This window comes from Narcine bancroftii, chromosome 1, assembly GCF_036971445.1.
Source record: "Narcine bancroftii isolate sNarBan1 chromosome 1, sNarBan1.hap1, whole genome shotgun sequence".
Lineage (NCBI taxonomy): Eukaryota > Metazoa > Chordata > Chondrichthyes > Torpediniformes > Narcinidae > Narcine > Narcine bancroftii.
This window is the reverse complement of record NC_091469.1, coordinates 401,900,601-401,913,038: the sequence shown is the minus strand read 5'-3', so window position 1 is coordinate 401,913,038 and position 12,438 is coordinate 401,900,601. Positions and strand designations below refer to the sequence as shown.

Here is a 12,438-nt window from a genome sequence, read left to right as displayed (position 1 = left end):
AGGCAGCTTATTTCCCGCTGCCATCAAATACCTGAATAATCAATGAACCAAAGACACTGTCTTACTTTTCATACACTATTCTTTTTACATTTATTGTTGTAAGATGGTTTATAATATGAATGTTTGCACTATTATGTTGCCACAAAACACTGAATTTCATGACTTGTTCATGACAAAAAAACTCTGATTCTATTCCAAATATCTCACTCTTACGAATTTCTGACATTTCATCATTCGGCCATTGCTTGTCTGGGACTACAGATGCTTCCCACGTAATGCTTGCTTTGTTTGTCTGATTAATCACTTGTTACTTCAAATATTTCAAATGACTACCAAGTTCAATGAAAAGCAGTGAACATCCAGTCATCTTGCAATCCAAGTTCTGCTCACTCCCAATATCTGATTAGAGCTATACATTTGACTAGGTTTAATATTTTAATTCATGCAATATCATTTGTTCAGAACACTTTCATTTTTTAATCTTTCCTTCCACTCTTGAAATCATGTTGAATGTTCTTCTGATTCTTGTTCCACACCAGATGCAATTATTTCAATTTTTAGCTCATATCCTATTCTGCTTGGAGTTGTGCATTGTGTAGAATTATTCAAGCAAATGCCACCAAACAAACACATTTGATTTGATCTTTCCAAGAGTAAATGAACCTCTCAGAATCCTATCTAGGTTCAGTCAGTCCGGGTTGGTAGCAGAATGTTGAGCACCATCGCACTGAGCACTAGTGCTCCTCAGGGCTGTGTGCTCAGGCCCCTCCTTTTCATGTTACTGACCCATAAATGCAACATCAGATCCAGCTACATCAGTGTCATCAAGTTTGCAGATGACACAACAGTAGTTGGCCTCATCACCACCAATGATGAATCCCACTCCAAAATCTCGTGAAATGGCGCAAAAGTAACAACCTGAGTCTCAATGTGGACTAGATGATCATGGACTTCAGGAGGACCAGAAACAACCCTGCTCCACTGCACATCAACAATTCTGTAGTTGAGAGAGTGGAGAGCACCAAGTACCATGGAGTTCACTAATGACCTATTATGGACACTCAACATCTTCACACTTGTCAGGAAGGCTCAACAGTGACTGGACTTCCTGAGAAGATGTAGCAGCAAGGCTACCGGCCACTGTTGCATCAACTTTCTATAGGAGCTCTGTCGAGAGCGTCTTGGCCATCTGCATCACAGTGTGGTACAGTTGGTGCAGAGAAATGCATCAGAGGTCAATCCACAGAACTATACAAGTTGCAGAGAGGATTCCCCAATCGATGTGATCTACCAGGATTGTTGCCTGAAGAGGGCACACAAGTTTATTGAGGACCCCTTCCTCTCTGCACACAGCTTCTTTCAGCTGCTCCCATCGGGGAAGAGATACAGGAGTATCAGAGCCAGCACCACCAAGCTGAGGAACAGCTACTTCTCACGAGCAGTGAGAATGCTGAACTACCAAAGGAACTGCTCATGCTAACCATCCAAGACTCATTTGTACAAAACAATATTTATTTATTTATGTGTACCTATAAAACACCATACTAAAAAGGAACATGAGAGAAAAAGGAACGGCAGTAGAAATGCTGAGTCAAAAGTTTCCCGTAAGCCAAAATTAGATCACAAAGATTTTGGAGAAATGGGAAAAGAGAACCAAAAATCTAGTTACAAAATGGCCAAAAGAAGGAAATTTTGATGCAAGCTTATGGAGGGACTAATTAAAAATTACAAACCCAGAGACAAATCTAAGAAAATAAATTAAACAAGAAAACAGGAGACAGAAATACTAAAACTCTTTGGGATGGAAGGAGAAAGATTGAGAAAGGCCAGACACCAATAATAATAATAATAATAATTGGAAAGGATACAAAGGAGCAAGTAACAAAAAATCTGGTGAAAAAGACAGACAGAATAAGGAGCCTGCTGTATATCCAGACTTAAAGAAGTAGAGAAACCCCCTCCCTATCCCGAGGAGAGAGCCCTCAAAAAGTGTCCTATAATAAAAGGATCGGTGGAAATAGAGGGAGAAATCAGAGTCTGGGAGGAGGAAATAAGGAAATACAGAGAGAAAAAGAAAGCAAACAGGAGGACATGGCAAGAGGAAAAAGAAAGAATAGAACAGGAAGGAAGAGAAATGGAAGCAACCCTCAGAAGAATACGGGACATGAGAAGAATGAAAAATTTTGAGGAATACCTGCTATATAATCACAAGACCAGGCAAAACAAGGTGGATAGTGAGCAAGATGGGATGGAAGCTGATGCATTGGAAGAACAGGGGAAGATTAAATCTGTAAAGTGAAAGTGGACATAAGGGACTTGTATTGAGAAGGGTTGTGGCTGTCATGTGACAGCACTGCCCCCCCCCCCCACCTAGTCGGAGGACCCAGCTGCCAATCAGGGTTGGCCAACCCATTAGTGCACATCTCGCTATTGGACCCATGTAAATTGCGTGGACTGCACTCTCCAGCCTACCTGTACTTGGCTTTGGGCCATTGGCTGTTGTAATTAGCCTAACCCTCCTGCCACTGAGCTATTGGCCCCCAGTAAATGATGTAGGTTTGTCCCTCCAGCACTATAAAGGTGCCATGTGCTCTTTGTTCTCTCTCTTTGCCAGCTTTGGACCACCCTGCTTCACTCCAGGCCTAGAAATGTGGAAGGGTGCTGGAGAAACTGTTGGTAAGATGTGCACTGTTAAAAGAGTTGGGAGTTTTTAATTAGTCTCCCATGTAGCATAGAGTCGTGTCTGCACTGAGTCAAAGGGTGGTGGGGCATCATATTGATTTTTCCCTGATCATTGTGTGAGAGATAATGGAATATGGGAAGTCAAGCAAGTGCTAATTATGGGGTGAAGGGATAATGGAATATGGGAAGTCAAGCAAGTGCTAAATAGGAATGAATTATGATGGGTTGAATAAGGGTGGAGTAAGAATGGAATGTGAGGAAGGGTTAAGCAAGTATAATAGAATAGAGGTATAGCAAGTAGATAGATTTAGCAAGTCCTGGGGGTTGAGATTTATGAATAAGAACAAAGACATGACACTTCCTGGTAAACAAGTTTACAGAAAGGCACATAAACTGCACATAGGCAGAATTACCTAATACAAAACCAATCCAGGAGGCAGAAGAATGTTAAGGGGGGAGGTACCTCTGTACTGAAATAGAATGTATAAACAGTTGGGTAAGCCCCAGTATGTGTGTGTATTCCCAGGGTAAGGGGAAGCATCCAACTTTGCACTGTTGTAAAATAAATGTTCTTTGTTCTCAATTTTTGTCTCGAGTGAAATCTGTGAAGGCACCTCTGCTTCTCACAACTTGGGGAATCGTCCGGGATCGCACTCCCTCCACTGACAGAGCGCCTGACGACGGGGGTAGGTGCACCCTGGCTGATTCAGCTGGACTCCCAGACGACGGGTAGCTGGTCAGTGGACGAAGCGAGTGATATCCGAGAAGAGGCATTGAGAACAAACGACGGGAGGACATTAAGGAAGCATGCTAGGAATAGCTACTGGATTCCGATAAGAGGAATTTTATTTTCCTGCCAATATGCGAGGAGGAAGTAGCAAGGGAAAAAGTCCTAAAGAAGGACGGGAGGATAAAATACCGAAACATAGTCTGTTAGGACTAATGTTATCCAATTGGAGTGCGGGGGAAACCCATGAGAAGGATAAGCAGACCATGGTCAGGTATTGTTGTCAGGAATGGGTTAAGAATACGATAAAAGGGAGTTCGGTATATTGGCCAAAGTTCGGATCCGATGAGGACTGGATGTGTCAGGCATTGAACATCTGGCTCTACCAAAATCAAGGAGACAATACCGGGAGTAGGGAATATGCAGCCTGTTGGCTTAGTGGATTGTCTAATCAGATGATTTTCGATGAGAAAAAACTTACAAATAAGAAGGATGAGGAACCTTCTGCCCCCAAAATAAAGGAATGGGATGTGTTACATTCCCTTCCTCCACCTTATGTTTCCCCTGTGCCGGCTCCCATTCCCCTTTTTCCCCTATGTTTTACCCTTCTTTACCTTCCCCTCCTCCTCTACAGTTAAAGAAAGAAGGAGAAAGTATGAGGACTCATTCACAGAGTGCAAGATTACCGTCTCAATCGACACGAGAGGGAGGAGACTTTGATTGTGAGGGTCATTCAGAAGAACAGTGTGAGGCCCTTCGGGAGGAAGGGGCTGGACTCTTTGATTTATCTCCCAGAGGGCAGGAATCTAACCATCATAGAAGAGGAGATAAACCAGAAACTAACTGGATGAGACCTTTATGGGAGGTTCCCTTGGGAGGGGATGGAGGGGGTCTCGGATTTGTAAACGTGCCTCTGACTAGTACTGAGGTGCGCAATTTTAAAAAGGAAATGACTTCTCTGGTAGAAGACCCTCAGGGATGTGCAGAACAATTAGATCAATTTTTGGGGCCTAATATATATACCTGGGATAAATTAATGTCTATAAAAGACTACTAATGATGGTCACACACGAATGGATGAGTACAGGGTTAATCTAGTGGAGGGAATGAAGGAGTCTGTTCCAGGGGGACAGAGCTTTGAAAAGGGATTTGAGGTTCCCCAAGGTCCCGAGGAGACCCCCTCTGCATTTCTGACTAGATTACTTGCGGCCATATAGCAATATGAGGGGTTGGATATAGAATCCCCAGCAGGTGAACAGTTGGTATTGATGGGTTTTGTTACTAATTCAGCTCTAGATATCAGGAAGAAATTACAAAAGGTGGAGAATTGACATGAACAGGGACTATCACAGCGTTTGCAGATTGCACAAAGGGCATACGTCCAGAGGTCTTAGAAAAAAAACAGAAAGGAAAGGCTGATTTTGATGCAGGCAGTAAAGGAAGTTGTGGATGGAAAGCAAGGAAGTATTAGGAACCGTGTGTCGGCTCCTGGATGTTGGGAGGAGCGCTGGGAGTGGGGAAGAAGAGACCAGGACAGAGGTAAGGGTAGAGGAGGATTCCGGGGATGGCGACCGTTCCCGGGACCCCGTGGAGACCCTGGCAGAAATTGGGAAACAGGAGCATTAGTATGCTATTATTGTAAAAAGGAGGGACACTTTAAGAGGGAATGCCCGATGCGGGCCAGGGAGACGTGATCTTACGCATTGATGGAGGCAGATTATGAATAGGGGGGGGTCACGGTTCTCAGCTGATGCATGCCGTGGGGCTGCACAGAGAACCATTGGTAGGTTTGGGCGTGGGATCCCACGGTGACAGAATGACTTTTCTGGTGGATTCCGGGGCAGCCCGGTCTAGTGTTTTGCGACAGCCCGGGGCTGTTGGAACAGAAGAGATGGTGATGATTTCGGGGGTGGAGAGATATTTTGCGGTCCCTAAATTAAAGAGTGTAAAGATACAAATAGGAGGAGGTATAGTGACAGAGGATGTTTTGCTAGTTCCCCAAGCTGGGGTTTGCTTGTTGGGACATGATTTGCAGGACCGGTTGGCTGTCAATGCCGGACCGCGGGGATCGGGTATCGGGGTTCAATTTTATGTGCTGACGGAGGAGGATCGGGGACTGGTGGGTCCTGGGGTATGGGCGAAGGGAGGCAGTGGAGGAGGGTTGGATGTTCCTCCCCTGCAAGTTGCTCTGGAGGACTCCGACCATGTAGTTCGACGAAAACAAGTGTCCGATTCCTGTGGCTGGCCGAAGGAGGCTGCAGCCAGTGGTTGACCGGTTGGTGGAAGACGGTGTGCTTGAACCCTGCATGTCACCCTTTGGTGCTCCGGTTCTACCTATCCAAGGGCCGGGCGGCACATGCCGATTGGTGCGGGATTTGAGAGAGTTAAACAAAGTTGTTCTCACCCGTTGTCCGGTTCTGCCTGGCCCTTGTGCGTTGATGGGTGGGATTGATCCCATGGTGGGTGGTTCGGTGTGGTTGGTCTCGGGGATGCCTTCTGGACCTGCCCTTTGGTGGTGGACAGTGGGAACATGTTTGCATTTGGGTGGGAGGGTCCCTTTACAGGATGGAAGGGTCGGTGCTGGTGGACGGTCCTTCCCCAGGGTTTTGCGGGGTCACCGAATTTGTTTGGCCGGGTTTTGGAACGGGTGCTAGATGGGGCCCCTCGGAGAGAGGATTGTCTATTATTACTAAAATTAGAGGTGATTTCTCCGGGTTTTGGAGGGAAAGGTGGGAACGGTCTGTACCGATTCCAAGTATGCTTTTGTTCTGGAATATACACCTTGGCCGAGCAGGGTCAGTCTTCCTTGCATGGGATTCCGCGCTGATCCCCTGCCCCTGAGGCTAATGACCAATGTGTATCTGGATGTTTGCAGGGACTTTCCACTTCTTTATATGACTTAAAACAGAAGGGGTTATTAGCTCAAAACCCACCCCTGGACTATCCCATTCATTCCATTAAAGCTGGTGATTGGGTATATGTAAAAGCATGGCAAGACCATAAACTAGAACCTATATGGGACAGCCCTTATTGTGTACTTTTGATTACAGACACTGCAGTATGAACAAAAGAAAAGGGATGGACTCACGTACAACGCATTAAGAGCGCTAATCCCCAGACTAAAGACGTTGATAATATCCCCTCCACCTGACATGCAATTTCACATCCTTCTGGTCTGAAAGTCACGCTCCACCGACAAAAATTGTTGTAATGTTATTTTTATTATTTGCGGTATTGTTTTCCTGCTGGTTTCCAATTTTTGGGAAACCACCCAATTGTACACAATGTATTAAGTCCTCCTGGAATAGGGGCAGCAGAGGTGATAGTTACTCTGAAGAATGGACAAGTTTACCTTTAGAATGCAGACGGGGCACAAGTATAGAGTGCATTCACAGTGGGGTACCTTATTTATTATGGTTTAATTTAGGATCCCAACATGGACCAGGGAAGCAGAACTGTCCTAGGGGAGTGGATTGGGTTTGCGTTCCGGCCTCTACGGGTATTAAAAAGACAAGTGCCAAAAATATGGTACAGAGGAGATGGTGGGAGAATTATAAGCAAAATATTAGTCAGGGCTATAACTGGAGTAGGAATAAAGGGGATATATATGTTAATGCTCGCAGACAAGCTGCTACTCTCTGGTTAGGTGACAATAAATGGGTAGATTTAAGTCAACGAACAGCTGACTTGCTGGGGCTGAAGAATTGTTGGATTTGCGGAGGGCCAACTAAAGATGGTACCTGGCCCTAGCAAGGTGAGCCTTTGGATATATATGGGAACTTCTCCTTTAATGCTACAATGAATAAAATTGAAACCCACCCCCCAAACTTGGCATCTTGTAAATCATCCATTGGGTCACGAATGGGTTTGGAAGGCTAAAGGCCATCACTATAAGGGGCATTCCAGTTGGAAACGACTTAAGCTGCTCAAGAATACTACAGCTGTTTGGCATCCTGCAACCCCTACCTGGTATTTCTCTATGGAAAAAGATTTGGATTGTGTGCTTTATGAGAGTATCAATGACACCAGTGACATATGGAACTGTTCAGGTAAAATTCCCCTTGCTTCGGCAGATCTGGAACCAGACTATCCCACATGGATATGCACCAGAGGGTTTATATTGGATTTGTGGGAATATGGCTTATACCTTTTTAGAACCTGATTGGAGCGGCACTTGTTGTATTGGAATCATTCAACCTCAATTTGTCTTACTGCCTTTGATGCTGACCATCACCTTTCCACCAAGCAAAATATGCGCCTAATCCCACAATCTCCTCAGGATACTCATCCAAAGAGAGAACTTAAAATTGGAAATTGGGGTGAAGACTGGCCCCTTGAACGTATTATTTCATATTATGGCCCTGCTACTTGGGCTCAGGATGGATCATGGGGATATCGAACCCCCATTTATATACTAAATCGTTTGATCAGACTCCAGGCAGTTTTGGAAATTATCACCAATCAGACAGCAACGGCATTAGATTTATTGGCTGAAGAACAGCGACAGATACGTGCTACAGCTTATCAAAATCGCCTGGCCCTCGATTACTTGTTGGCTGTTGAGGGCGGCGTTTGTGGAAAATTGAACCTTACCAATTGTTGCTTGAAGATTGATGACAATGGCCAGGCGGTAAAAAAAATATTTCTTCAGGAATTCGAAAACTTTCCCATGTCCTGGTCCAGACTTGGCATCCTTGGTCCGATGTATGGTGGACTAAAATTTTTACTGGCGACTGGAGCTGGATACATATGGCCCTTATAGCGGTTGGATTTTTTATTCTAGTCCTTATAATTCCCTGCTTAATACCTTGTGTGCATTGTTTAATTCAACGGGCCCTTCGTCAGGTCACTGCAACCCAAATGATGTATTCTTCCCAAACTCTGTTCGATGATGCTGAGGTCGCAGTTCGTTTACTGACTCGCTGGGAAAAAGACCAAGCTTAAAATAATACTTCCCGATTGAGGGTTTACTAAGTGTAGCTAAAGAAAAAGGGTGGATTGTGAGAGATAATGGAATATGAAGTCAAGCAAGTGCTAAATAGGAATGAATTAGGATTGGATGAAGGGATAATGGAATATGGGAAGTCAAGCAAGTGCTAAATAGGAATGAATTATGATGGGCTGAATAAGGTGGAGTAAGGATGGAATGTGAGGAAGCGTTAAGCAAGTATAATAGAATAGAGGTCTTAGCAAGTAGATAGATTTAGCAAGTCCTGGGGGTTGAGATTTATGAATAAGAACAAAGACATGACACTTCTGCTTCCTGGTAAACAAGTTTACAGAAAAGCACATAAACTGCACGTAGGCAGAATTACCTAATGCTAAATCAATCCAGGAGGCAGAAGAATGTTAAGGGGGGAGGTACCTCTGTACTTGAAATAGAATGTATAAAAAATTGGGTAAGCCCCAGTATGTGTGTGTATTCCCAGGGTAAAGGGAAGCACCCAACTTTGCACTGTTGTAAAATAAATGTTCTTTGTTCTCAATTTTTGTCTCGAGTGAAATCTGTGAAGGCACCTCTGCTTCTCACAATTGTATATAAAGTGTGTGTGTGTGTGTGTGTGTGTGTGTGTGTGTGTGTGTGTGTGTGTGTGTGTGTGTGTGTGTGTGTGTGTGTGTGTGGTGGGGGGGGGGGGCATCAGCTACCATTTCCCACACTTGCCTTCATAAATAAAATCCTTCCCTATATCAAAACTGTGTTCAGAGTCCTTGCGTTTGAGACCTACCAAACCTGTTTCACTCTTGGCTGGACTCTTGGGGAAATGTTCTGGAACAGAGGCAAAAAGGCCAGTGCAGGCACCAAGGATAGGATTCCTGGGTGGATAGATAAGATGAAGGGATTTGAGCGTTTGGCCAACATGCTGGCAGACCACAGTAAACCAGTGGACTGGTCTAAGCAATTGGACCCACATTGTGAGAAACTGGGGCACCATGTGGTCTCCCTCCTTAAGAAGACAGGGTTTCCCAAAGCCAAAGGGAGTCAAAGGGGTGCCTTTTGGCTGTTTGCATCCCTCCTAAGAAGTCAGGTTGGGATTACTAATCAGATCCACCATTTATGCAGCCAGAAGGACAGGGAGGAGGCAGCGCAGAGCTCATGATCTCGAGGTCAGGGGAACAAAAGTTGCCTGCAGGCTCATAGTTGCAGCAGGTGTGGGCTGACCGTAGGTCTGAATGGCAGCCAGACCCACTGAAAGCTTGAACCCTGATCCAGCAGGGCAACAAGCTGGATGTGTGACTGAGGGATGGGGACATCTGGTAAGATGGGGCAAGGAGGAGCTAGAGCCCAAGCCACACACCCACTTCTCCCTCCCCCAAAATGAACCCCGGCACGTGAGACCCATCACCACACGGTCCCAGACCCAGCGCAGGGAGGGGGGGGGCGTGGGGGATGCCCAGGCTGAAGGGGGCCACTCCAAGTTGACTGAAACACGCGTCTTCTCCCAAAATGATTTAACCCAGTTAGCACACCGGCATCATTAGCACCTGGCTGTGAGTGTGCTCCAACTGTGGGATGAAGGGGGCCCCAATTTGAGCCTTGCCCATGTTGGAATCTAGGGGTTAATTAATCATAGAAAATATGTAGAATATATGCTTATGCACTATTCATTTTGTATACATGAATCCAGTACTATGTAACAATTTAATATTGACCTCATGGTGAAGGGAATGAGTGATGAAAGTAAGGGGCAGCCACAGTATGTAGAAATTAATTAATCATAGAAAATATGTAGAATATATGCTTATGTACTATTCATTTTGTATACATGAATCCAGTACTATTTAACAATTTAATATTGACCTCATGGTGAAGGGAATGAGTGATGTAAGTAAGGGGCAGCCACAATATGTAGAAATTAATTAATCATAGAAAATATGTAGAATATATGCTTATGCACTATTCATTTTGTATACAAGAATCCAGTACTATGTAACAATTTAATATTTATCTCACGGTGAAGGGAAAGAGTAATGTAAGTAAAGGACAGCCACAGTATGTAGCAAAGTTGGCTGATTACAGTAGGTTTAGAATTGCCTGCTCCCAAAATACAAAAGAGAGAATATGTATGAAACAATTTAGTAGGAATGTTAAGGTACAGGAGATGATGGCCAGACAAGAACGAAGAGAATCCTGACAGAAACTGTCAGAAACAAAGAGAATGGAAACTAACTCAGTAAGAAGGCTAAGACAGAAGGAGGTGCTGAGTAGAACAGAAGAATATGGCCAGATGAGAACAAAGAAATAATTAGAAATATCTGGGGTATGAATTGATTTCTGATCAAAACAACAGGATATTCTGGCCTTGAGGATTAAGATGGGAGCTCTACACCCCAGATATCTGCAGAGCAGGAAATTACTTGTGATAAATCTTATGCAAGAAATGTAGCAAAGAAAGCCAACTTTTGTTCTGTATGATAAGGTTGAGCTATATAAACTGTAGAGACTGGACAGTAGAGGTCAGTCTTGGGGAATAGTTCACTGTGCAGGTGACCTATGAACTAACGACTGAACCAGAGCTTTGTTAAGCTTTATTCTTGTGCTGTGTAATAAACTGATAGGAGAAGGTATTCGGTTCAACAATCACTTCATTTAACGAACACGTTGGATTCAGATGACACATAGACTAAATTAAGGGTAGGGTAAAGCCAGAGTCCGACACCCACCAAGAGGGGAGCACCCTGGGGAGCCGCTCTGACCAGCAGAGCATTAACAATGGCCTATGGGCACCACAGCCAGAGGTCCAGGAAGGCACCACCCTGTGGGATCGGGTGGTGACTGTGGTAAATGTCTGGTGCCCCACCCTCCTGTGTGGGATCTACAAAGGTGCCCACAATGGGGTACCATCAGTGAGGGCACCCAGGTTATTAGAGAGGGGGCGCTGATCAATGCGAAACTTGCAGTCAGACGAAGTGAAAGGAAACTTCCAGGCAAACCTCAAAGCAAAGCTCGAAGACGCAATCCGCCTCACGGACTCGTCCCCTGAAACCCTCTGGGATCAGCTGAAGACTACCATACTGCAATCCACTGAAGAGGTACTGGGCTTCTCCTCCAGGAAAAACAAGGACTGGTTCGACGAAAACAACCAGGAAATCCAGGAGCTGCTGGCAAAGAAGCGAGCTGCCCACCAGGCCAACCTTGCAAAGCCATCCTGGCCAGAGAAGAAACGAGCCTTCCGTCGCACATGCAGCCAATTTCAGCGCAAACTCAGGGAGATCCAAAATGAGTGGTGGACTAGCTTCGCCTAACGAACCCAGCTCAGCGCGGACATTGGCGACTTCAGGGGTTTTCACGAGGCTCTAAAGGCTGTGTACAGCCCTTCACCCCAAGTCCAAAGCCCGCTGCACAGCTCAGATGGCAAAGTCCTCCTCAGAGACAAGATCTCCATCCTCAACCGATGGTCAGAACACTTCCAATCTCTTTTCAGTGCCAACCGCTCAGTCCAAGAATCCGCCCTGCTCCAGCTCCCTCAACAGCCCTTAAGGCTAGAGCTGGATGAGGTCCTCACCCGGGAAGAAACATAGGAGGCAATTGAACAACTGAAATGTGGCAAAGCAGCAGGTATGGATGGAATCCCCCCAGAGGTCTGGAAGGCTGGCGGCAAAACTCTGCATGCCAAATGCATGAGTTTTTCAAGCTCTGCTGGGACCAAGGAAAGCTGCCTCAGGACCTTTGTGATGCCAACATCATCACCCTGTACAAAAACAAAGGCGAGAAATCAGACTGCTCAAACTACAGGGGAATCACGCTGCTCTCCATTACAGGCAAAATCTTCGCTAGGATTCTCCTAAATAGAATAATAACCAGTGTAGCCGAGAATATTCTCCCAGAATCACAGTGCGGCTTTTGCGCAAACAGAGGAACTACTGACATGGTCTTTCCCCTCAGACAGCTCCAAGAAAAGTGCAGAGAACAAAACAAAGGACCTCACCAAAGCCTTCGACACCGTGAGCAGGAAAGGGCTTTGGCAAATACTAGAGCGCCTCAGATGCCCCCCAAAGTTCCTCAACATGGTTATCCAACTGCACGAAAA

The 12,438-nt window shown here is 45.3% G+C and overlaps 1 protein-coding gene across 7 annotated transcripts in view; it reads right to left on the bottom strand.

Annotated features, from left to right (window-relative positions):
• The window catches only part of bzw2 (basic leucine zipper and W2 domains 2), a 99,548-nt gene that overhangs the window by 52,152 nt on the left and 34,958 nt on the right, over nucleotides 1-12,438 (bottom strand). The window lies entirely within an intron of this gene.